Source organism: Suncus etruscus, chromosome 1 (assembly GCF_024139225.1).
Source record: "Suncus etruscus isolate mSunEtr1 chromosome 1, mSunEtr1.pri.cur, whole genome shotgun sequence".
NCBI classification, from domain to species: domain Eukaryota; kingdom Metazoa; phylum Chordata; class Mammalia; order Eulipotyphla; family Soricidae; genus Suncus; species Suncus etruscus.
The window spans coordinates 141,448,966-141,476,045 of record NC_064848.1 but is presented as its reverse complement, the minus strand read 5'-3'; the positions used below and the strand labels follow the sequence as shown (position 1 = coordinate 141,476,045).

At 43.0% G+C, this 27,080-nt stretch overlaps 1 protein-coding gene and 1 non-coding gene across 2 annotated transcripts in view; both read left to right on the top strand.

The window, feature by feature from the left end:
* PLXNA4 (plexin A4) overlaps positions 1–27,080 on the top strand; it is a 365,632-nt gene that overhangs the window by 160,032 nt on the left and 178,520 nt on the right. The gene's annotated exons all lie outside the window — the stretch shown is intronic.
* Positions 26,127–26,340, top strand: LOC125995049 (small nucleolar RNA U3). Its single transcript, XR_007490707.1, has one exon. It is a non-coding gene; the product is annotated as a small nucleolar RNA U3 (small nucleolar RNA).

Below are 27,080 nucleotides of genomic sequence, written 5' to 3'. Positions count from 1 at the left end.
ATCAATGTCAGTTTGAGCTTTCTTTCTTTCTTTCTTCTTCTTCTTCTTCTTTTTTTTTTTTTTAGTTTGGGCTTTCTTACCTAGAGAAGATAAGCATGGAGTTAATGGTTTGGTTTGGCTTTGGGGGCCACACCCAACAGATTTCAGATTTATTTTATTTTTTGGATCTACACCCATATAGCACTTCTGGTAGTGCTCAGGAACCATAAAGAGGTACAAGGGATTGAACTCAAGTTCATGTCCTACTTGCTGTACTATCACTTCAGCATTCTCCCTTTTGGGGGAGGGAGGGTTACACACCTGGCAGTACTCAGGGCTTACATCTGGTTGTGACCCAAAGATCACTTTAGTGGGCACTGGGGACCAATGAGGTGTCAGGGATCAAACCCAGGTTGACCTTGTGCAAGGTAAGTGCCCTATCTGTTCTACTAACTACTAACTACTTAGTTTAAAGTAAGTTTACTAGTTCACTAGCACTAGCTACTTAGTTTAAACATGTTGCTTATTGATGTACTGTCACCCATATTCCAAAGGAATGTTTTTAAAGGTCTAAATATATGTATTTTATATGTGCCAAATATATGTATGCATTCACCCATTTGCTCATTTTGCCAATGCTGATAAATGATTGATACCGTATTTTCCGGCGTATAAGACGACCCCCTAATTTTGCAGTTAAAACATAGGTTTAGGCCTATATTCGCTGTATCAGACAGAATGTTCCTGTGCTACAACTGTACGTACCACAGTGAGCCAGTCACAACAAGCAAAGGTTCAGAGGTTATACTGTAATAGACTTCCTCTCTGACTCTGGCCAATCTGAGCAGGCTTTTTACAGTGTAGATTCGGGTCCAGAACATTGTCTAATTTGCATGCATAAAAAGCCTGCTTGGATTGGCTGAGTTAGAGAGGCAGTCCGAGCAGCCTTGCAGTGATTAGTGCAGGATCGAGTTGGAAAATTCGTTTAGTGGCAATATTCAGACAATTTTTGTTTAGCGGCATATTGAAACATTTTTCGGGATATACTCGGTGTATAAGACGACCCCCGATTTTCAGTTGACTTTTTTTTGTTTCAAAAGTCGTCTTATACACCGGAAAAAACGGTTCCTATTGTGTTGGAAGAAATATTTATTATTTCTCAAAATCCTAGTGAGAAAACTAATCCAGAGAGAGCACAAGAATCTGTGGCAATCCTCATTGCTCTTATCCAGGGTGGCATCTTTCTTCCTTGCTGAGCCTAGACACCAAACCCTGCATGCTTATGACACATTATTATACCCTGGCGTTCTTCTTGGATGATGCCCACATCATTCAGTTGTGGTACAGAACATGATGTAATGAGACTGTGACAACAGCGGTAGAGATATTTTGATGAATAGCTGTTGGGAGTCTGCCTCACACCAATCACTTAGACAATGGAGGAGGGCAGGAAAAACATAACATAAAAGGCCGAGAGAAAGGGCGAGGGGTCCGGACCTCGTTCTGGTTGTTCCTAGTTCCTTGCTAGACAAAGGTTGATCTACAATGCTCCTGTAATACACTGATTTCTCTGGCCTCCTGAGAACTCAGATTTCTGAATCTTTTTCTTGTGAAATAGGAATTTCTTCTCTTCAGTCATTATCTCAATGTGGAGCATCTGTGAATGCTCACTTCTCAGTGGGGCACATGGCAAAATATCTTCAAGAGCCAACATGCAGGGAGAACTCTGAAGATCAGGTACCTAATAAGAATCGGGTGCCTAATGAATGCTGGGCATGGGATGTGGGGGGCTGCACTGCTACTTGTCTCCCACAAGAAAGGTCACACAGCCTGTTGTCCTGCCCTGGGAGAACTATGGTCCTGACTTTTTTCCTACAGGGGCCAGGTGTGGGGGATTCAGGAGAAGTGCAAGAAGGTGGCCTTGTTGTATCCAAACTAAAGTATTAGGAAGAAAGTGCCTGTCTTTCAGTGCACTTACCCTCTGGTTCTCTTAATTGTCTTGGAGGGAAAGCTTCAGTTTCCCATTTATTCTTCAATCAGTGTCTAAGTCAGAAAATTTTGGAAGCATGATTCCTGAGGACAAGTAGTGTCTTGACAGGACACTCTATATGATAACCATTAATCGATCTAGTTTAAAATAATCTAGATGAAAGATACTTGCTGGGTTGTGGTGGTGGGGTTGTTGTTTGGATGGTGGTGATGGTCACCCAACAACTTGGATATAATTAACATTCCTGAGATGTACACTTGGAGATAGTGTGGCTGAATATTTTGTGTGTTGTGGAATTTTTATCCCAGTTATGTGGTAAAGAAAAGGACTCTCCAGAGTGGCCCATCATTCTGAAGGATATTCCTTTCTTTTTTTTTTTTTTTATAAATTATCTTTATTTAGACACCGTGATTACAAATATAATTGTAGTTGTATGATTACAGTCATGTAAAGAACACCCCCCTTCACCAGTGCAGGATTCCCACCACCAATTTCCCAGATCTATCTACTCCCCACCCCACCCACACCTGTACTCGAGACAGGCTTTCTTTTTTCCTCATTCATTCACATTGTTATGATAGTTTTCAGTGTAGTTATTTCTCTAACTGCATTTATCACTCTATGTGGAGAGCTTCATGTCATGAACTGCACCTACCTGGGAAGATAGGGGGAAATAAAGGTTGGGACTGAGGCAGAAAAATATTAGAAATGAGATTTGTAGGGCAGTATCAAGGTCACAATACAAGATGAATATGATGGATATATAAAATATATGCATACAATACTATCAATAGGAAAACAAGGAGAAAAAAATTCCAGTGACTGTCCCAACATAAACCAGTACTAAAACAACCCGCCCTCTTCCCAAAGCGCATTTCCATTAGTGTAGGGAGAGGTAGTGGGGGGAGCCTGAGGACCACTAAGAGTCCACCTGAACCCACTTCTGGCCATCTGAGCTAGCACCCAGGGAAGGCCTGGAGTCAGGGGAAAAAGACAAGGACGGCTGGGGGCCTGCCAAGCCTCCCAGCACTCCCCAGGCCAGGGAGAAGGGCTCCGGTATGGGGCCTCCCTAAACCCCATACCTGGCAAGAGCTGGTCTCCAGAATCAAAGAAGAAACCAGAGGCCAGATGTCTGCCCGCCCTCCTCCCCAAGATATGTTGATAGCAGGTCTTTTTAAATTTCCACAATTTTAATCTATTCAGTGAATCCACAAGAGTATTTGGCTACTTCGCTCATGAGTCTTTTCTGGGGGCTGGTGTCAGCTGTGACACTACCCAGGCCTTTCAGCTCATCTTCCAAAGGAGACTATACATTGCTCCTGTGAGTTCTCCAAATCCTTTCTCCATGTGACAACTTGCAAAAGTCAAAGTTCACCAACATTCTGTCTCTGAATTGTAGCTGCAGCAAGAGCCCTGGCTGCCCAGCTATACCCTCTAACTTCCCTAAGCCAGCAAAAAACAGGGAATTTCAGTTTTAGTTTGGGATTTCAAGTAACTTAAAACACACACTTGTCTATCACATGATTGCTCATCGTGTTATATAGCTTATCGCATTAACAGCCACCATCTCCCAAACTTCTTTACCCAAGATAATTCTGCTGACTGTTCAGTAGATACCCAGATTCTGCATTTGCCAAAGTCTATTATCATAGCTGGTGAGTTCTTTGATGATTTTCACATGGTTATCCATATCTGTATCCACTAATATGTATATCTTCCAGTGCTATTTTGTTTCATATTTGGTAATATCTTTTTTTAATATTTTATTAAAACACCTTGATTACAAACATGATTGTGGTTGGGTTTCAGTCATGTAAAGAACACCCCCCATCACCAGTGCAACATTCCCAACACCAGTGTCCTGAATCTCCCTCCTCCCCACACCACCCCTGCCTATACTCTAGACAGGCTTTCTATTTCACTCATACAGTCTCATTGTTAGGATAGTTCACAGTGCAGTTATTTCTCTAATTAAACTCATCATTCTTTGGGGTGAGATTCATGAGGTGAGCTGGAACTTCTAGCCCTCCTTTCTTTTGTCTCTGAAAATTATTATTGCAAGAATGTCTTTCATTTTTCTTAAAATCCATAGATGAGTGAGACCATTCTGTGTCTTTCTCTCTCTGACTTATTTCACTCAGCATAATAGATTCCATGTACATTCATGTATAGGAAAATTTCATGACTTCATCTCTCCTGAAGGCTTCATAGTATTCCATTGTGTATATGTACCACAGTTTCTTTAGCCATTCATCTGTTGAAGAGGGCATCTTGGTTGTTTCCAGAGTCTTATTTTTGGTAATATTTTAAAGTCTTTGTTTTCTTTAAAATCATAAAGCTGCTCTTGGCAGGAATGCTTTCTGATGGAAGAGGAATGGTCAGAAAGAAGAGACCTCTGAAAGACATGTTGGTGCCAAAAGAAAAAAATACACAAGATATAGATTCAGTTTTGTTCCACTTAGTGACTTGTTTTTGCTTATTTCTCCTGTATAGTCTCTGTGTCCCATATCCACAAGAATATTCTGGTCCAGTTAGAGACAATTACACAGGTAGGTAGTGAGATCCAAAATTACTCCCCAAATGGAACAGTGATGCCTTGTAACTTGGTGTGAATCCAGTTTTGACTAAAACAGGATTCTTAGTCTAAAGTTTGTGTAAGCTTAGCCAGCTTGATCTGAGTACCATTTCTTCCTCCCTCATGATAATAGTTCCCTCCTATCTGTAAAACTGAGGTGGAGTCTTCACATAGCCTATAGTATCTTCACATCATGAAAAACTCTAAATGTGAACTACTATTGTTTTATCTTCAAGGAGATTTTAATTTAGAAAAAGAACCAAATGCTTAATGCCCCCAAACTTGGCTGTGAAAACAAAGGGCGAGGTCTTGACATGGATAAATTCAAGAGTCTAAACAGGTGCTGACAGGAGGAAGGCTACTGCAACCAAAGGCTGCCTTCCAAGCCAGAGAAGCAGTCCCTGCCCTAATCCAGCAGTGAGAAAAAGTGGGTGTGCAGAGGATGAAGAATCAGAAGTAGCTGCCACTGTGGTCTTCATAGGAGATTCAATAGGAAGCTGGCAAGGTTCTTGGTGCAATTATGCTTAGGGGCTTAATACCATCTCAAAGGATTTAGATTTTACTCTATGTTAACTAATCTGAAACACATATTTCAAGATCTCTAAACAGAATGCTCTGACAATGTGTTGTCATGGTTAATTGCCAGCACTTTTTTTCTTAGTGGTACACAAAATTATAGTGTGCCATACAATTGGTGGTTGTGATGAGCTGGAATATGGTGTGTTAAAGGCTTCAGGACCCACAGCCTGTTTAGACAAAGCTTTGTGTTGCTATTTTAGCTTCCTATTTCCATGCCATCAGCTTGCTCAGTGCTGCTGAATGCCCAATTGTACTCAGACAAAATTGAGTGCTGAGAAAGGGCAGGAGCCCTCCCCACTCTCTACCATCATGGTCTCAGAATACTGGCCTCAATGAGGTTGTGTCTCCACCCAAAGGGACAGTTCACCTTCTAAGAACCACATCGAGGAAGAAAACTATGCAGGGGGAGTAGTCAAATGCTAAGATAAAATAAATCATGGGGGGCCAGCGAGGTGGCTCTAGAGATAAGGTGTCTGCCTTGCAAGCGCTAGCCAAGGAAGGACCGCGGTTCGATCCCCCCCCCCGTCGTCCCATATGGTCCCCCCAAGCCAGGGGCAATTTCTGAGCGCTTAGCCAGGAGTAACCCCTGAGCATCAAACGGGTATGGCCCGAAAAAAAAAATTATGGTTTAGTTCAAAGACAAGTCCTACACAGCACCCCAATGCCTGCTCCCCCGTTTATCATGCAGCCTTGTTCTCATGCCCCTGGAAAGACACTTCACTTTTCTCCAAACCTTGAGGACATGCCCTTTATGCTTGTTGAACCTGCCACTGGTTCTACAGCAGGATAAGAACTCAAAGTAGACTATAAGGTGAGGTCATGGAAGAGACTATTGATTGCTTTCCATTTCTTGATTCTTAAGGGTGGATGTTCCCTTCACTTTTGTTTTTCCCATTCTCTTTGCAGTTTCCCTCCATTGAGCAAAGTTGTCCTTAGGGCACAGTAAAATCATGGCTCATTGGTGCTGGGGGTGGAACAGAGAGATGGGGGATGGAGGTTTGACCAGCTGGTGCTCAAAACTAGTGAAGCCTCATCTGTATCTAGGAAAGCTAGAAGTCCCTCTTATCATGGTGCACTGGAGCTGGTTGCCTAGCAATTTAGCACCCTGCTTTTCCCCTTCTCATCTCCTCAGCATTGTTACTATCTCTCCTCTTCCTTTTAGACTGAACTAGGAAGTTCTTATCCCATTTTTAACTTGAGGAAATATTAAAATCATTTCTCTTGAATATCTAACCCCTTAAGGTCAACTAGTCCACTAAGAACTCTGAGTGGAATCAAAAACAAATGTAGTGAACTAGACTTTGATTATAGATACACCTACTTGGGACTGTAGGGTTCAGTGTTACACTTATCCCCTTTCTGACTTGAACTTACATTCTTTTCCATTTGCCTGATAGAGCCAGGTAGGAAAGCTGAGTAGTTTTTGTCCCAAACCATATATTTTCTCAAATTGGATGAATATGTATACAAATAGGTTTCTTTGATGAAAAAAGTCTTCATTATTAGATTCAACTTTTATCATAAGCCCTTTCAAAGAAGTTTATAGATGCTATTTAGAGTTTTGAAAGAACTTCCAGGAACAATCCAGGCTGCTGCTGCTGCTGCTGCTACTACTACTTCTTCTTCTTCTTCTTCTTCTTCTTCTTCTTCTTCTTCTTCTTCTTCTTCTTCTTCTTCTTCTTCTTCTTCTTCTTCTTCTTCTTCTTCTTCTTCTTCTTCCTCCTCTTCTTCCTCTTCCTCCTCCTCCTTCTTCATCTCACCTGCAGCTCTCACGGGATACTCCTGTCTCTGTGCTCAGAAATCGCTCCATATGAGACTCCACATGCCAGGAGTTGGTCCCTTGCACTGGTATGTGATGGGCACTGGGCTGGATAGCTAGCCAAAGAACCCCCAGAGTGCCAGTCAGTCCGGGGGGCCAGATTTCCCCACGCCAGAATGGTCTTCATGCCCAGATCTGGTAACTTGGGCCTTGCGGGATGGGATAGGGTGGAGGAAAACTCCTCCCCATCCATTCATTCACAAGCTGCAGAGGCAAGAGCTGGGCTTGGAGACCCCACATGCCAGGATAGCTCGCCAAAGCAGATTTATCTCAACCATAGCAGACCCTCTGCAGGAGTGTCTTTTTTGTTTGTTTTTTAGTGAAGTGATAACCATTTTCAAAAGACATATACCCTTTTTAACATCGTCCAAAATATTCTAATTCTTGACTATTTATAGGAAAGGAAATGGAATATCCTATATATGGAGGATAGCACTCAAATAGATCTCTGAAGTCAGTTTCTAAGTGAGCGTTACTTTCTATACAGTTGTCCTCTCTGACTGCCGAGCCTTAGCCTTAAACATTTCATCTATACAATGTATATAGCCCCTCTTCTATATTGCCTTTCCACACTCACAGACCTTTCTACTCCCCTCATATCCCAACCCGGATTTGTTATCTCCCCCTTATTTAACCCTCTTTACCCTCAGTTTTTAACTCGTTAGGCACCAAGACTGACCTCCTTCCCAACAGACCACCATCCAGCTCCTCAATGAAAGACACCCTCTCGATCCCTCATCTTGTGTCTCAGCAAGAAACCACAACCAATAAGCCTCCTGACTCAAGCTTGTGACCCCTCTCACCCCCATCAAATCATGGATGGTTGCATGAGACCAGATTCAGCTGCAGCAAAACCCCCAGCTCAAGGACACTACAGGACTCTGAAATGCCGCAAGTCACATCTTAAACTCTAGACCAAAGTCTGTGATATGAAAAAGTACCTTGGCTTTCACTCTCCACAAGAATATCTCAGAAGACCTAATTGGGAGGCCTATATTGCCTACATAAGCTTAATACCTTTATAATAATGTATCTTAGGATATGTATTCCTAAACATACAGATAGCCTCCCCCCATCACTTCCTTTTTTAAATACCTTTTTTTCTCAATTTCCTTTCTTTTTTTATATCTCAATTTTATCTTTATATTCTATTTTTTATATATACATATTTCCTCTATCCTCACCAGTTTTGGTGCTGCTTGGTACAAAAACTAAGAAAACGTCTTGCCTGGGATAAAAGCTCAGACCACACCACAGATACTGTACGTGTAGCCTGTCATCCTTACCCGGAATAGCACCAGCAATACAAAAGGACACCATACATTTTTGTATAGGCACAGTAAATAAGGGGAAATTATGGACTCAGACACAAGATCTTATCTTCTAAGGATAAGAACTCACACTTTTTATACAAGGGTGCCTCCTATCCTGGGCATATGTCATGTGGATACAACTCAGTCTCCACGAGGTTGGACAGTGTTAGTTCATTCTCAAATCCCAGATCCCAGATGTAGAACTGAAACAACCCCCTGTAACAACACCAGGAACTAAGCTGCATTGGGAGATATACTTGTGCCAGTGTTAATATGACGAGGACTTCGAGGAAATGACAACTTGACCTAAGACCAGGAGGTCCTATCACATCACCTAACACTAAGTGGAAATCAGAAGATGTATCATCCTTTGAACTATGAAAAATAAGAGTGCTAACTACAGAAAACTGACTTTGACAACCGTGACTGGGCAGAACGTATCTTGAGACCATTAAGGAAAACCCTACCCTAGACTATAGCCCAGGTATCTTACAAAAATCAAGATTTCTTAGTACAGAGGCCCAATTCTGACAACAGAGACTGAGTAGAACCATTGGAACCATAATTTCCTAGACTTCGGCTTAAGGAACGAGCAAAAACATGGAGCACATGATACAGAAAACTGAACACACCAACAATGTTGGAACAGTACCTCTCGAATCTTAAAGACTCTATCCTAGGCCTTGTCCTAGGACCTGCGCAAATACCAAGATTGCTTGCTACAATGGCCTTATTTTCTCATCCACAACTGAGAGGAAAGGTTCCTGACACCACAAAAACAAACAAACAAACAACCCTGGGATATGGCAATGAGAAGGTATGGAGCCAGTGGTTGTTCCCATGACAATATGCTTCAAGAGTGGAGAAACCCTGAATCTCTTAGGCCACGGGAATTTCCTTCCTTCCCCAATACTTACTGTGCCTATACAAAAAAAAAAAAATAAAAAAGGTGGGGTAACACCAAACCCTGCCATTGCAGCACTTTTTCTGGTTTTGTTTTGTTTTATTTTTGTTTGTTTTTTTTTTGATATTATTTTTCTTCTCTTTTTTTCTTCCACTTTTTTCTTTTCCACTTTTGTGGATATTATTCGGTGATTTTTTTTCTTTTTTAGTAGTTGATATCAAATTTTTTCTTCTCTTTTCCTTAACCTTTTTATCTCCAACAAAATAGCATAACTTGAATCATTCAGCCTCATAAATTGAGGGGGGGAAAAGAATGAATCCAGGACCAGTCATATGAATATGTAGTATAAATAAAAAATGACCAGACTGGAACACCAAACAGAATAGATACCCAATCTATAACAAGCTGTAAGGTGGAGACCATTTGCACTAGGATTCTGGGGGGTAAAGCAGGGAGAAGTGGGAGACATACTGAGAATAGGAGTGGAAGGAGGACAACATTGGTGGTGGGAATGCCCTTCATTCATTGTCACTATGTATCGTAAATAATTCTGTGTAATGAAATTCAGTCACAATAAAAAATATTAAAGAAAAGAAATCTCTCCATATGGAATGCTGGGAATTGAACCCTGGAACATCCTGAGTTGGCTGCATGCAAGGTAAATGCCCTACCACTGTGCTGTCTCTCTGGCCCCAATCTAGGCTTCATTAATATTGGTATATTCTTTAGTATTGGTATATTCTTGGTATATCTGGAATGCAGTATGGAGTGTAGTACAGTGTCTAAATTGAGTGTGGGGCCTTTTAATATTCTGTCCTAAATTAAATGATGACAAAGTCCAATCTGGATAACAGAGTTTATGTGTTTTTATGTGTATGTGTGTGTGTGTGAGAAAGAGAGGTGAAGGAGAAAGAAGTTCTATGACTAAGATTCCTATATTTATGTGAAAGAAAATACATTAATAATAACTACTCTTCACAAAATGGGACAATTTTCCCTTTCTCTCAATGTCTTGACAATGGTGTATATAACAAATATTCATGAACAGAGAAATGGAAGCTATCGTTATTTCAGTAGTTTATTAAGCAAACATTTTCATGGGATAAAAACTAGAGACTTTATCTCTGGAGTATATTTCTGAGAACTGATATGAAACTTGAGCAGAGGTTATTTCATGACATCAATGGTTATATGTTGCTTTTTAAAGCCTGGTGTGGTAGAGAATATTTGACTGGAAATCAGGTGATAGAAAATAAGTCCTTAAAATGCCAGTGAATAAGGAGTTCTGATGTGTAGTCTGGCCCTAATATTCTATGATACCTGTTTGGTCTTTAAAGTAACAAGGATTATACTCAAGTGGTATTGACAAGAGTCATAAGAGAGCTTTTGGGGCACCATCTTTTGCGGGACTTCGCAACATTCTGGGAAAAGTGATCTTATCTCATGGAAGAATCTTGAGCTTCTCTTATTTTCCATCATTCTGAATGGGCCTGATAAACAGTTATGGACACTGTAACAATTTAACAAGTCCATATTGTTAGCAGTGAAGTGAGCTAGCTGTCTTTCTCTTTCACATGTTGGGACACCTCATTATGCCAATGTTACTAAATGGGTCACATTGGGGCCAGTAATATGTCTACTTGGGAGAAAGAGTTTTCTTGTATGGTGTTAAGTGCCAGATGAGGGAAGTAGGCAATGAGGGGTTATCAGTTTACCCAGTTACTAGTGGAAGATAGAACCTATGTTGTGTACCCTGAGTCATACCCCTCACCATGCCCCTATATTTCCTCTGCAGTCTCTGAGTAACTCTTTGTTGAGTGCTGAACATTATGAGATATTCTACTACTTGATGAGAAGGCTAACAGGCTGTCTGTAGAACAACCTCACATGATTGGGAGGGTGAGGATGTTAATCACTGTATAAATATCTGAGTAGTTACTGTGCTGGCAGCGTTTTTAACACCAGTTGTCCTGAGAGTGTGGGCTGGCTTGTTCTTACCGGTTATGTTTCATACAGGCATAATAGCTGGCTGGCTTCCATGATGTCAGAGGTTTTCCTTTTGTTCTGTTTCCTTTTGCTCTCTCTGTTTGGTTCTGTTTTTCATAAAAGTCAAGTATAAAGGAACTGGAGAGAAATTACAACAGGTAGAGCACTTGCCTTGCATACGGTTGACCTGGATTCAATTCCCAGCACCCCATGGTCTTCCAAATGTTGCTAGGAGTGATCCTTGAATAAAGAGTAAGGAATAAGTCTGGGCCTGCCCCTTCCTCAAACAATAATGAGATTGGATGTACCTGTGTGCTGATAGATAGCAAAAACACCCTGGGTTTTTGTTGTTGTGTTTGGAAGGGGATCCATGACCCAATCAAGCATTATCAAGATCCCTGCATTGGTGAAAGAATTGCCAGGAAGTCATCAGTCCTGGTTCTGATCTTCACAGGAATCACAGTGGCCATGAATTCTTCAGTTCAGGTTGAAAGTCTTAGGAGCTTTCCAGAGGCAGTGGGGGAACCAGAGACAGGTAAATGGGTGGAGGATGAAAGCGTCAGGGTATTTCAAATAGGACAGCACTACCCTGGGAAAAATGACTGATGTCCTCTTTTGTGGGATAGACAGAAAAAGTGGTAAGTAGAGATTTCCCATTATGTCAAAATATGGACTGTGAGTGTCCCAGGAAGAATATAGGATGGACAGTCTGATCCTAGCTACAGATAGCCTTAGGGGTAGGCTATCTCCAGTCAAGAAAGAGGTGGCAGCTCTCTTCAAATCATGGTATTCCTGCTCTTTTTGTTATATGGCAGAATAAATTAAGAGAGACAACTTTGGTTGGGTCCTTGTTCCACATTTCTTGGGTATAATAGGAATAAGAGTAGTGAATGAGTTCTTGTTGGAGAAAATGTTCAAATTAATGGTCATTTTGATTGTCTTTTAATTCCCCCACCCACAATCTTAAGAATTAAGTCCTTCACCAGAAAACGTTGAGTTGCTGCTTTCATGCACTATGTATATTGGTCACTATGTATTTTTCATTATGTAGTAAAGGTTAATTTATAGGACAAAGAGAAAGATACTTTGATACAACTGTTTTAATAAAAAAAAACATGTTTGGGGAGAGAATTTTGTTCTGTGAATTCTCTCTGTTGAAGTTCTAGTGTTTCTGACTCATAGCTCTTGCATTTCTCTACTTCCTCTGAGAACGGTGGGATAGTGTTGGCCATTCTCTGAGTCTGCTGGGAGGTAAGTAGCTGAAATACAGTAGGTCCATGGGAAACATCCCTTCCTTTTCTTCCTTCTTGCCTATGAAGTCTCTTCTGTTCTAAAACATGGATGCAGAAAAACAACAACAACAACAACAACAGTACAATAAGCATGGGGGTGGAATGTGTTTTAAATAAAAAAGAGTACCCAATGGGAAGGAATTAATTACATACAAATAGTAGCACCCAAACAAGGGCATGGAAGCCAAGAGCTTTCCAAGAAATAGTCTGGAACATTCTCTAGAAGACCTAGTGCCACCTGGGTAGGATACCGAACACCTTGAGTGTGAATGTGACGGAAACCATGAGCTCTTTGGGAGGCATGCCATTAGTCCTCAGAATGAAGCAAAGCTATTAACATTCATATTTATACTACTAATGAAGCTAATTAAATCTGCGATCTGAAACAGAGTCACTATGGACTGGAATACTTGGAGAGCAGAAGCTGTTTCCACAAGAACATGGCTTCCCTTGTTATTCTTCTCAGCTGGGTCCTTGGATGCTGCTATCAATGGTAGGGCAAGCAGATGACTAAGAATATGTCAGCCCTGCTATCGTTCCTCCAAGGCCTGGCAACTTCTTCCCCGGACTGGGAGGCTGTTTATCTGTCTCCTCCTGGCTTCTTCCTTCTCAGCAGACATAACCCAGAAAATCCCTTGGGTCTTGCCAAATGGCACATGCTGGTTGGGAGACACCACCAGCCGGTCCCCACTTGCTTCCTAAAATGGAGGAGAAAGACAGACAGATAGATAGATAGATAGATAGATAGATAGATAGATAGATAGATAGATAGATAGATAGATAGATATAGATAAACTCACACATTTAAGTTCTGAGGTGTGGGTGGTGGGTGGTACTCTTCCCTAGGGCCAGCCTTTCCTCTGACTTTTCCTTTTTCTGGGTGTCCTCTATATAAGTGCTATAGGCACAGTAAGAATTCATCCATATATCTTCTCTCTAGACTCAGTTGGGAGAACAGTGATGTCTTTGTTTTTGAAACTGAAATGCCTCCTTCCTGAGCAGTGCCAGAACTCATCAGTGTCACGGAGGGCGACCCTATGTTGGAGTCCTTACAAAAAGTTTCTATTTTGGTCCAGGAAGACCCAGAGGGAAAGTCCTTGAAAGCCACCCTACCAGGCTGACTCATTTAAGGAGAATGATGAACTCATGGACTTTTTGGCAACAGGGAGTAGAGGGTGGGAATTAATAATGAAGAGTCCCCTGTAGGAGGAGCCCAACTTCTGAGTCATTGTTTTGTAGTATAATTAGATTTGGGCAAGTTTATCCATCACCCAAGCAACCCCTTTATTATAGCACAGAGTGCATGGCGCATTCAATGCTACCCTTAGCTCTTAGAATATCCCTGTAGTTCATTCTCCCCAGCCTTGACTTTGGAAGAAACTCTGGCTCCTATTTCAGGAAACTGCTGGGGAGATTTGTTCATTTCCAGAGAACAAGAGGAAGGTGCTGTGTATCACAGATATCATATTTGTAATGAATATTAGCTATGCAGATTCCACCAGGGTGCTGTCTTTTCAAAAGATGCAATATCAGGGGCCAGAGTGGTAGCACAGGCTTAAGGCCTTGCATGCAATAGAATGGACCACAGTTCGATCCCCAGCGTCCCATATGGTCCCCCAAGCCAGAAGTAATTTCTGAGTGCATAGCCAGGAGTAACCCCTGAGCATCAACCTGGTGTGCCCCCCCCCCAAATGCAATATCAACTAACTTGCCTTAACCATAAAGTGGACCTGGCTACAGGGAGCTTTGGAAGGTCTTTGGAAGTGAGTTAGGATTTGGGAAGCACTTGGAAGAAGGTGAATGGCTTTTCATTTAGCTGGGCAATTCAAATGGGCAAGTAAATGGGAAGATCCAGACAAGAGAACCATAAATATGGAAAGGTCACTGCAGTTTTTCTCCTGAGAGTGTTTGCTACTTTGTTTAATCTTACAATCTTAAATTTTGCCCTACAACCTTCCCATTTCTCTCAGTGTCCTAAGCACTGGGCAGGGTGGATCTCTGATGATGGCTCTGAGAAAGTAATTGGTAGAACACATAAGCAGAGGTGAGCTTCGGCTTTGGCCTCTCTCCATGCCCACTCTTTATTGCTTTATCATGTCCAGACCCAATTCCTCATCAACTCTGCTTCCCAAATATTTTTTCAGTTGTGTTTGGTTTTGGTTTCATACCCAGTGGTACTAGGTGGTTACTCCTGGCTCTATACTCAAGAGTCACTCCTGGTGGGATTCAATGCCATATATAATGTTTTGAGCCTGGGTTGGCCACATGCAAGGGAAGTGCCTTACCCAGTGTACTATTGTTTTGTCTCTGTGATCCCCAAATCTTGATCTCCTCATTATTTATTGTCAGATCCATGATTCCAATGTGCTGCTTTCCAAAATCAGCAGACTTACAAAGCACTAATTCTTGGAAAAGATCTCATTCTTCACACCTACCTTTATGGGTACTGTTTTTAGTGATGGAGTATAGTTGGGTAGCAGGTGAGAGTCAATTCTTCCCATTCCCCGCCAGCAGCTTATAGAGTCTCCAGATTTCCAAAAAAAGAGATAATGCTGCATGTGAAGAAATGTTATAAGATTATTACAATGATTAATTCATTCACCTAGCAAAAGTAGGGAAATAAGCTATGAAACCCAACTCTGCTCTCAGATGTCTCTAAGCAGAGAAGGAGAAGTCTTCCAGGACCCTGGAGAGGGCATGAGGTTCTCTGGGCATGGAGCAGGGAGGAAGAATGGGAAGGCTGATCCTTGGAATGAGTTCCTGAACCCCCAACAAGAGACTGGTGCTTAGGGGACAGGGCACCCAAAGCAAAGCCTTAGCATCCTTGGGAAGAAAGTCATTCTGTAGATTTACCTAAGGGACAAGCTGCTTCCTTCTGGATGTATTCTCCAGCTTGTGTCCCATCCTCCCAAGCCTTGAATCTCCTCTCTCACACTCCCACCCTCAGACCCCCAAGCCCTTCAACACCTCCATGAAGACCCCCACCAGCAACCTATCCCTTTGGCAACTGAGTGCAATTAGGCCCCACCATACCTGCTCTCCTGGGACAGTTGTTGGCAGCAGGATTCAGTGAGAGGCTGGAGGAGGGAACCCCTAGGCCTTTTTTATATATCTCTCCGAGTGCTCACCTAGGTTACCCATTGTTGCTTGGTGCTTGTTGTTACCACCCTACGTCCCAGCCTCCCTCACTCTTCCTTCTGTGGGTCCAGGAGTGCACCATTGAGGGTAGGGAGCAGGTGCAGCATGGAGAGGAGCTGGGGAGCCCATTATCACTCAGCACACACATGTTGTTGCTAATTAGCATCAGGCCAGGAATTCAGACATCCTCCCTTCCCAAACACCTAGTCAGAACTAGTAAAGACTACATGAGAAAAGGCCACAGCAGAACATTTGAATAACCTTGTCTGGAGCCTTGGCATCGGACACTGACAGCTGTCAATCAAACATAATGACTTTCAGATTGTGGTGTGAGACATTCATTTGTCATGAAACCAGCTTAGAGGGTTGTTACCAGTATTTGATTTTTTAAAAGGGAAGACCTGTAACTCAGGTCAAATGTAAATGCAACCTCTGTGCACACAGGTGTCCTAGACTAAAACATGTTTCTGAAAGTAAATTCCTTTCTGTGTTGGTCTCATGCTCCTGCCTTTCAGCAAATTCTTCCTGTGACCTGCATGGCAGTTGCTGCTATTTCTATTTCTGGTTTTAGGAACTTGGTGTCTTGACTCAGGCCATCAAGGTTATTGAATTCTCCTAGTAGAAAAGAATTTAGAAGTCCTGTGTCTTCCAGTTAGAGTTGGCTCACTGTATCATGTCCTCCAATTAGAGTTGGTTTACCTCTTCTTATTGGCTTTCCTTCCTAACATCCCAGAGGACAGAGAGTGAGAGAGAGAGGCTTTCTTCTATCACTGTGGTCCAGGCCTTAGGAACCAATGAGAAAGAGGTTGTGTCCTAGACCAAGAACCTTTCGACATTAAAATGTTCATTCCAGCCTGGTTGTCTGTGGTTATGCATAAAGAACTGGAAACTGGGAGTGAAAACACTCCCTCCCCTAAGCAGAGAGACATTCCAGAAGCTTTAGGAACATTCTTTTCTTTCACAGTGAACTTTCTACTAACAAGAGGGATGTTTGAAGGAATTTTTTGAAATCACCATTATACATCAAACTCTTGAATAAAATTGCCTGGTTCATGGCAATTATAATGATGATAAGTTGTGTGCTGGGCAACATGATCTAAACCCTGCTATTTAAGGACCTATTTTCCTTATATGTCATTTCACTCAAAGTCTTGAGTTTTGAGAATCTAGGGGTCACATGAAGTACAGCCTTACTAGATTCCCATGGAAAATATCACACAATCTATTGAGGTTCAGCACCTTACTCACAGTTGCTGCAAATTTTGAGCAAGGAGTTCGGAGCTTAGAGCTTCTTTTACTCTGGTTGGATGCAAAGACTCACTACAGGCTCTAGGGTTCCTTCTCTTGGAAGGATGGGAGGACAGCACTAATTACCCATACCCCTCCCCCCGCAGCCTGACTATACTACATCCCCTCTCCCAGTCCTAGGTTTTGGAACATATTGGGTCCAGAACTTCTGATTGGAAGAAAAGGAGAACTAGCAGAAAAGTAGGGCCAGGCATGATGACAGCAGAAGAGCTGGATGCTGAAGTCAAGTTATTGGGAAATTAATGGCTGAGTGAGCACCTTCCAGGCCCTAAGAGAAAAGTGCCCCTGACAACTCTCCATGGCCATGGGGCAGGCAGCATCAAGCCCAGCTCTCCCCTCGGTGAAAGCCTATGCAAGAGTCCCTGCAAACCTGGGCTGAGCTTCCTGCTTCCACTTGGTTTGTAATTCTAATGGGGAAGGGTAGAAAGTGTGTGCCAGTAGTAGTGGATGAAGTTGATGGAATCAATGTTGGGGAGGGCTCCATCCCCATGTTCTTCCTAATCACTCTCAACTGAGCTCTCAGGGCTGCACCTCTATCTCTCCCCCACTGTTCCTTCTGTGTGTGCTTCTTTCCTGCCATGGTGGCAGGAAGCCACAACGCAGGGAAGGTGGCAGTGGTCTTCAGGGACATGGCCCAGGAGCTGTTGCATAGACAGCATATGGATCCCTTCAGATCCACTTCCCCTGCTCACCAAATCCTCCACTCTGTCTTGACATGAGTGGAGGAGCCATAAACCCAAGAAAATATCTGATAGATCCAAGGAATAATCAGGATTGTGAGGACCCAACTGGACTCTATGAGAATACTATGCTAGACAGAGGGCTGCCCTTTCTTCCCTCTCTTTACAAAGTGTCCTTCACTTCCTGGGGTGAATTAGGGTGGCTGGTGCCCTGAGCCACATGACAAGATGCATACTTGGATCAATTGATTGACCATCATGTCTGTCAACTCAGACCCTTGATCTAGGCCACTGAGCTGTGTTCTCACATGGGGGCCAACAGTCAGGCCCCCAGTACCTGACTTCTCTCCAGCTTGTATCTGGTAAGATCCAGATCTCCGAGATTCAGATGGCTAGATCTCGAGCCATTTGCAGTGTTCTGGAAATACACCCCAACTGCTCTGTTGTTTCTTTACCTGAGGCCCATTTATTTTGGCAAAATTTTTAATTGAGACTCACTTGGTTACAATACTGATAATAGTTTCTCATTCACATTAGTCTATCACCACCCCCATCACCACTTTATTTTTATATTTAATGATAGATATCATAGCCTTTACTTCTCTGAATCTTATTCCCAGGAAATGGCCAAGTCTCACTTGAGAAGCAATGACTGGGACATGTGCTGGCCATCTACTGAGGTTGAGTTCATCTCAATGCCTGTCCCATATCCCCCAAAAGGAGATAGCCTATACTCCTAGGGACTCTTCCCAGCTTCATCTGCTCCTCATCACCCTTCAAATATCTTCTCTCTGACTGCCCTGAAAGTTGGTGTGTACCCCAAGCCCTCTGGGTTCCTCCTACCTCAACATCTTTGCTAAACTTTATTTAATTACATTTTATGTGAATTTCAAATCTTAATATATAATTTAATAATAATAAATAATTTATTTAATATATATTTTATATATTCCAAATTACATCCTTTCTGTAAGTTAATTTTTTTTTTTGTTTTAGGGCCATACCTGGTGATGCACTATCACTCCGGCCCACATAAGTTAATTTTGAACAAAGTTGTTTATGTTTGAGTTTCAGTTATTTACTATTTAACACCCTTAGTTAGGGCACATTTCCCACCACCAGTGTCTCCATTTTTCTTTCCTTCTTCCTCCCTGCCCTCCCCCTCATTACTTATGTGGCAAACATTTTTCTTCTATCTCGCTTTCTCTCTCTTCTCCTTTCTCTTTTAAATACTGTGATTTGTATTATTGTTATTGAAAGGGTATCATATATTTTATCTCTTTTCAACTAATAGTTCTTGTCCTGAGCTATCATTTCCACTATCATTGTCATAGTGGTCCTCCTTTGCCCTAACTACACTCCCCTGCATTTGTGGCAAGCTTCCTGCTATGGATTGATCCTCCTGGTCCTCATCTATATTGTATTTTGATATTAATATGATACCATGTCTTTTTATATTCCACAAATGAGTGTAATCATTATATATCTATCCCTCTCTCTCTCGTTTATTATGCCCAGCATAATACTCTCCATATCAATCCATGTATAAGCAAATTTTATAACTTCATTTTCTCTAACAGCTGCATGGTATTCCATTGTGTGGATGTACCAAAGTTTTTTTATTAATTGTTCTCAGGCACTTGGGTTGTTTCCAGATTCTGGCTATTGTGAACAGTGCTGCAATGAACATAAGAGTGCAGAGGGCTTTTATACATGGTGTTTGGGGACCCCTAGAATATATTCCTAGAAGTATTGCTGTGTTATATGAAATTATATGTATTATATGGAAGCTCAATTTCTAGTTTTTGAGTAATATCTATCTATATTGTTCTCCTAAAAGGCTGGACCAGTCTATATTCCTACCAACAATGAATGAGAGTCCCTTTATTCCCACATTCTCATCATTGTTCCTATTCCCAGCTATTCTCCTCTCATCTCCCTTGGCATATTGTGCTGTCATTTCTTCAGAAACACCTCTGAGGACTCGACTTTGTGCTCCACCCCTGACTCTTGCTCCCTACATACCCAGAGAACTTTATGCATGACAGTGCTGGGCTTCAATACACAATGCAAGGTTTACTGAGTCCTGGGCTCAAAGATAAACCTCCTTTTGAATTAAGTACCTTCATATTCTGCACTTCATTTGTCCCCAGTGCTCAACTCAGATATACCCTGACTTTATAGAAGCTTGAACCATTTATTTGGAGAGAATGTCGACATGCTCCTTGGATTGAAAGACAAAGTATCTTCACAAGGCAACTGGTTCCAAGGCACAGCTGGTGTATGATGCCAGATTTGGGGTGACTTGTAGGGTCCCCCTCATCCATTCACCTTACCCAATAGCCAGAGACCAGGAGCCAATTTATCTTTAGCTCAGGAGAACGACTGGTGCAAAGGGCTTGGAATTGTTATTATTTTGGTAATTAACAACAATTCAGGGCTGAGACCTGTTATGCAAACACAGAGAAGCAGCTGGAATTGGCTCCAGGCTGATGTTGCCACAATTAAGCTTTGCACTTAATCTGGTTTCTGGCAAGATTTTGTGTGTCAGTCTGGTTTGTTAGTCTCTCTCTAGTTTCTGGCCAGGTTGTGTTTGTTAGACCCTGGGTTGCTGAGTTGCAGGGGCCAGCACCATGCAACAAGCAAGCATGGAGGCTGACCACCCTTGGGTACATTCTTGGAAGGATCTCACAGACCCCCAGTAAAAGAGGGGTATGCAAAAACATCAAGGAACTCTCAGAGATTATGAATAGGATACAGTGGGAGAGAGGGTGGTGGTTGGGATGTCTCAGGCAGGGAGGGCAGCAGTGAGTCAAATCTCAATATTAGCTCATGATAATGAAGTGTTATATCCAAGGTTCAGACCCTACCTACACTGAAGGCACAGGAAGTGTCCCTAAGCCTGAGGGACAATAGCAGATGCCCCAAACTTGAACACAGACCATCTCCAGGGCCATACTACAGAGTTTCAGATTTCAGGAAGAAGTTGAAGGCAGTTCTTGGGTCTGATAAAGGATCCCAGAATTTGTATTTTTTAAAAAATAGTTTCTATTGAAACCTACCTAGAAAAATGTGAGGGGAGAATAGGGGAGAAGAGAGTGTTCAAGAGAAAGCACTGGCTTCTCCAGAGAGGAAAATAGGCAAGTTAAGGAACAGAGAAGCAAACAAGTGAGATACATGTTCAAGGGAGAACATGGACTTGAAGAGCAAACAGTCTCCTCCTGAACCATCCGTATTTCATGGGAAGGTGGGATTTTGAGCCACATCCATTGGTGCTCAGGGATCACTTCTGACAGGGTTTAAGGAGACCATATGGGATACTAGGGATCAAGCCCAGGTCACTGCGTTCAAGGCAAATGCCCTACTTAATCTACTGTCTCGCCAAACCCCCAGAATTTACCTTTTGAAGAAATCCAGGGGTCATATTGCTGCTATTGCCATGATTTCAAACCCACCTTTGGAAGAGCCAAAGGGAGCTCCCTGGAAACCAGAGAACTCCCTTCTGTCATGACTGTTCTGTAAGTTGTCCTGTGGGTGCATATCTATAGGAACCCCCTACCTGGGTGGCCCATGCATGTGTTGCAGTAACACTCACCCTAGGGCAGTTTCTCACACAGAGAACAGGGGCCATTGCTCTATCTATTTAGGTTTTCAGTGCACTATGACCCTATGCAGGCTCTTATCCCTTTCATGAGGTGACGATCTCAGGTAAGGTGGTCCAGGAGATGGTACCAATATTCAGGGCTGTGGGGGGGGGACGGACGGACTTCTAAGCCAAAGAAGGAGGCCCATGCCCTGAAAAGCCTTCCTTTCAGAGTAGCTGTGTCCTCAGGCTCCTCATTGGTACATCACTTCTCTTTCGGAGGGCTTTCCTGGACTAGAGACAGGAACCCCTGAACCCCACTCTCACAGTAAACCCCATGTCCCAGCTGTTAGAGAGACAGAGAAGAGCCTCTTCTGGCCCATGACTCAGATTTTCCTTCAGTGCACAGAGTCTATGGCCAGGGACACCCTCCAGAGCACAGCCTTTGTCTTGCCACATGATGCTGTCTCTCTGCTTTTAGGGCTGGGTTCAACCCAGCCAGACTTATGGATCCCTGCCCCCCCATCTTAGGCTGGCCTACCAAATGCCATTGAGACAATGAGGGTATCTAGATGGAGGCTTTTTGGGGTGGCAGCCAAGTGAAAGGGGTGCATTGCAGTTGCCTGGGGACATAATACCACCTCCTATAGGTGGATGTGTCCCAGTGTGCTTTCTGGAGCTGAGGAAGGTGGTATTCTTTGGGAGTGTTCTTCCAACTGGTCCAGTGTGGGGGAATCCTGCATGTAACTTAGTCTATTGATGCTGAGGGACTCTTCCCTATACTGGAATCCTGTACACTGAAGCCCCCTTCTCTTGCTCTTTGTCCCTCTTTAATTCACATGACATCCTCTCTTGGGAAAGTTCATGCCTTGTGTTTGATGCTCCTCCTGACTTCTGGCCTTAAAAACAGAGGGCATGGGTGTGGACTGAGCTAGAAGGGGTGGCCCAGTGTTGTGGGCTGGAATTTCTGAAGAAAAGTCAGCCAATTGCTCCCTGGACCCCATTCTTGAAGCACCTCTGTGAAGTCACAGGGAGGGATATGGAGGAGCTGAAAAGAATGGGAGTCACAGCTAAGAAGGCTGCTCAAAATAGATCCCGAGGAACAAGCTTCTGCCTGACAGGCTAAAAAAAGTGTGCCCCTAAGTCAAGCCTTACTCTCAGAACGCTCTGACTACTGCTAATTACAGCTTTGTCAGAGGAAAAGAAGGTCTGTCCAGTGACCCCAGAGTGACCCCACTTCATGCACAGAAGTGGGAGAAGGAAGCTCAGCCTATTTTCCAATGCCCCCCAGAAGTTGTTGTGTTGTTGTTTTGTTTTGGGTTTTTGTTTTTGTTTTGTTTTCTGGTTATCTTCTAAATGTGAAACACTTACTTCTCTGCCTAGGGGGCTAGATGGCAAGAACCAGGACTCCCTTGTCACCTCTGAGCAGCAGCTAGGTGGTGAGGAGACTGATCAAAGGTGGGTGTTTTCAGTCATCAGCCACTGAATTCATGACTGTTCTTTTAGATCTCCATAGACTGCAGGTTCCCCTTAACCTGTGCACTTAGTGAGATGTGATGAGTGAGTCACAGGATGGCGAATTATCAGTGTCCAGGGGCAGACCTCTAGGTCCCGAGATGCTGCAGGATCTCAGACCCAACTGAGAAGAAGTGGTTGGTAATGGTCTTCCAGGGACCCAGAAAATGTGCTCAGAGAGGGCTGAACTTTCTAGGCTTTTGAGCTTGTTCTGAAAGAAACATTTGCCATTTCAGAAACATTTGCCAAATTCAGGGGTAAGGCTTATATTTTGGATGGTGGGAAAAGTGGACAAGAGAATTGGAGATTTAGCCTGAACTTTCAGGAAAAAAGCTTGTTTAATAAATAAGCAAACATATATTCTTAAATTTTCACCTACTTTTGATTTGTTGAGTTCACAAGACTTACAAGAATATACATGGTGAGTTGGGGTGAACAATGGCTCTGTCTCCCTCTGCTTCCCTTGGAAGCCAGAGCTATGTCTTGAGAAGCCTGAATGAACATTCAGGAATCCAACTCATCTTTCTTTGTTGTTAATATTGTAGAGTTGAATGGTACTGAGAATCAAGTTCAGGGTCTATATGGGCAAGACATGTACTCTACCAACTGAGCCACCACCCTAATTCCCACTGTCTCTTTTCAATGGTCAACAAAACCATTTGCAGCCAGGCACTCTGAAACTTTCTTTGAAGTGAAGGCAACTATCCTGCCTGCATTCAAAATCTAGGAACATATTTCTAAGTTCCCTTAAAGCATTTCTGAATAGTTGGGTGGAGAAGTTGGAGCTACAGAATGGGTGTTTTTACCTTCTCCTGATCCTGGTTCCCAGAAGAACATAACATTTAAGAATCTCTAGAAGTGTGTGTGTGTGTGTGTGTGTGTGTGTGTGTGTGTGTGTGTGTGTGTGTGTGTGTGTGTGTGTATAAGATGTGGGTTCCCAGGCTACCCTGAGAACATTGTCTATCAGCAAAGAAAAGAAGATCCTGTCCTGGGTGTTTGTTCAATGAAGACTTGGCTTTTTTAAATCTTTTTCTTGATGATTCCAGAGAGAGTCTTAACTTGGGTCTATTTCCTATGATCCATTAGCAAGCCAGCAGACACCATTTGAATCCCTGATGTTGAGAATAAATTCTACTAAAGAAAGTTTCCTCCCTCCCTCCCTCCTTCCCTCCCTCCCTCCCTCCTTCCTTCCCTCCCTCCCTCTCTCCTTCCTTCCCTCCCTCCTTCCCTCCTTCCCTCCCTCCCTCCCTCCCTCCTTCCCTCCCTCCCTCCCTCCCTCCCTCCGTCCCTCCTCCCTCCCTCCCTCCCTCCCTCCCTCCCTCCGTCCCTCCCTCCCTCCCTCCCTCCCTCCCTCCCTCCCTCCCTCCCTCCCTCCCTTCCTTCCTTCCTTCCTTCCTTCCTTCCTTCCTTCCTTCCTTCCTTCCTTCCTTCCTTCCTTCCTTCCTTCCTTCCTTCCTTCCCCTGTACTACTCAGAGCTTACACCTGGCTCCTATATCAGGATCACTCCTAGCAGGCTCAGGGGAATATATAGGATGATGGGAATTGAACTTGGGTCAGCTGCATCAAGATAAGTGCCCTACACATACTGTGACCCCTCCATTGATTTTCTGGAAGCCTCCTGGCAACCCTAAAGCATCCAGAGAGGATTCTACTACAATAAAATTTGAATTCTGGTGTTTCTTCTCTGGGCCTCCGGAAAAGTCCATGACATCTAAAAATTGTAAAATTACCTAAAGGGTACTTCATTTCTGTACATATATACTGGCCACCACTTCTGTCTTCCTGTGTGTGAAAAGGAGATATGGATGGTAGAAGTTTTATCCTGAGAAAATCTCAGTTCCCATTTTTACAAGAAACCAATATTTTACAATAACTGCTCAGGTGAAACGCCAGCATACTCTTGAAGCATTAAAGTGAAGGAATTGTAACAATAAATTAATCATATTAATGAAGCTGTAATACATGCTCAAAAATTTGTTAGGTAAATTGTAGCATTATTAACAACCAACTTGACTTATCACAATCCATCACTGGTGGGAAATGAACTAAAACAGTGATTACGCGACATACAAACCCTGCCAGAATAAATAAAAATAGGAATGATGGTTAGTGAGAAGGCAAAGCAGCTAGAACGTCTCCATATGCATATCAAAACTGGAAGATCAGTCCAGATTCCCTTTTCTGCTTTCTGTTCTTTTCCCCATTGCCTGTTTCCCCTCCCTTCACTCTGCATGGTGCAGGGGTCCTTGTGGTTCCTGTTTGAGGTGAAGGGTACATCTGCCAAGAACCCCTTTTCTGTTTATGTCTGGTGCCTCAATCACTTTCCACACTGACTTAACTGCTTATCCCTGAGTGGTTCAGCCCAGCCAAGCTTCATCAGTCCTCAGGCATTGCTTGCGCATCTTTGCAGTCGAATTAGTTAGCACCTTTTGGTGAGTTGCAGAATCAGGTGCCTGGAGGAGGAGGCACTGCAGAGATTGTAGGTCCTTGTTTCCACATGAAGGAGCCCACCCACAGCCATGACAAAAAATAGTGAAACTCACAAGCTGCCACTTGCCATCCCAAACAGACCCAAAAGTGCATGTTTCTCTGCTCTGTGTTCAGAGCATTTGCACTGAATCTGGAGGGCAGAGTGCTCAATCTGAGGATGTGGGCACTGCTCTATAGTCTGGTTTGAGGATACTCCATTTCACAGAGTCCCTATCTACAAGGTATCTACTATCTACAGTATGCCAAGATATTTTAGGAAGAGTTGAGGCAGGCGGGAGGGTGTGTATGCTTAGAATTGAATGGGTTTCTCAGAGTTGAATGGCTTTCAATGTCTCATTGTAGTCCTTGGGGAAAGCAATCCCTAATATTATGGTGAGGACCAGTGGAACTCACACAAATCTGATCCACATTGAAAAACTGAATCCCCAATGATGGTACATTACACTTAGTCTCATAACATCAAAAAACTGAGGGCAAAGGTGTTCTTTCCACATCTCCTCCTCCCCTCCCAGACTGTGAACTAAGCTTTACTCCAGGGCAGTTCTGTGTTGAGTAAGGGGAAGCTGATAGGACAGGAAAGAAGAAAAGAGACGAGTATACTGGTGTGAGGAGGGAAGTAAGAAAAGACAGAGGAAGACTGAGATGATGTTCTGCTCTTCTTTACAGGAGGCACAGTCAGCCCGTGGCTTAGCACAGCTGGTGGGAGCCTAGAAAGCCAGCCTGGGCCAGGTGCTTATGCTCTTTTTTTTTTTTTTTCAAATAAAGCACTTTATTTAAAGACCATGTATTATATAGTTGCTCACAATACACTAGTTCCAAGACCAATGCCACCAATAATGTAAAATTCTCTCCACCATTTTCCCCAGATTCCCATTCCCAAGATTACTCCCTGGGCAGGCATAAATAATATATTTTATATTGCTTGTTTAAAAGTAAGTGGAAATAAAATTATTTTTGAAAGGTACAGGAATAATAAGATTATACTTTCAGGGATCATTTCTATAGTACGTGACTAGAGAAGTTACTTCGATCGTGTAGAGCACCCGAAACAATGAGGAGGAGCCAGAGCGTCCTCTCCTGAGCGTGAAACCGGCTCTAGGTGTTGCTTCTGTGACTGCCTTTTGCCATTGATGGTCGTTCTTCCCTTTCTTTGGAAGGGGTAGAGGGAGAGGATGCAGTCTGAGTGGTAGAAAAAATAAAAGTTACAGGAATAAGAAAATTTGTGAAAATTAATGTATTTTTTCAATAAGGTCATTATGTTATTGTCAGAAGGTTTGCTAAGCTGTTTGTTGCTAGTTGATTTTTCTGTTATTTGTTTCATTTCTGAACATTAGGAGACTTTGAAGCCATGTTGATATCTAAATTGGTGATTTCTTACTGGAATTACAGTATTGGAAATATTTTGGAGTTGTTGCATGGCTGCATATGTGGCTGTGCAGTCCAGGACTTCCAGAAGTATGAGAAGGTGGCAGGAGGGTGCACTAACTTACTCCTGAAAAGTCTTGGAAATGTCAATCCAAATACCAGTATACCTAGAATTATGATTGGTTTGGCATCTCTGCAGAGCTCCAGGGTTAATGGTGAAGCTGGGCCATTGTTGCCGCATTGGTTGTGGATGATGGGTGAGGCTGCCGTGACTTCAGCAGAGCAGTGACTTGGCTTGCCCTCTTCTGAGATTGCCATTTTCAGCTACTTGGCTGGTGTACCCATGATTTTTCACGACTCAGTGTACATCTCATTAGAGATTAGAGTGAGTCTATGGAGGTGGCCAAATGTAGACACAGTGACTGTGTTTGTAGGGCATTGCTTTGACTGCCAGGACTTCAGGAGGTATAAAAGGCAGTGGGGGATGGGAGGAGGTAGCCTGGTGCTCAGGCTTTTGAGGAGCAAAAACAGTGCCTGGAAGTGCATTGCGTATTCCAGTGTCA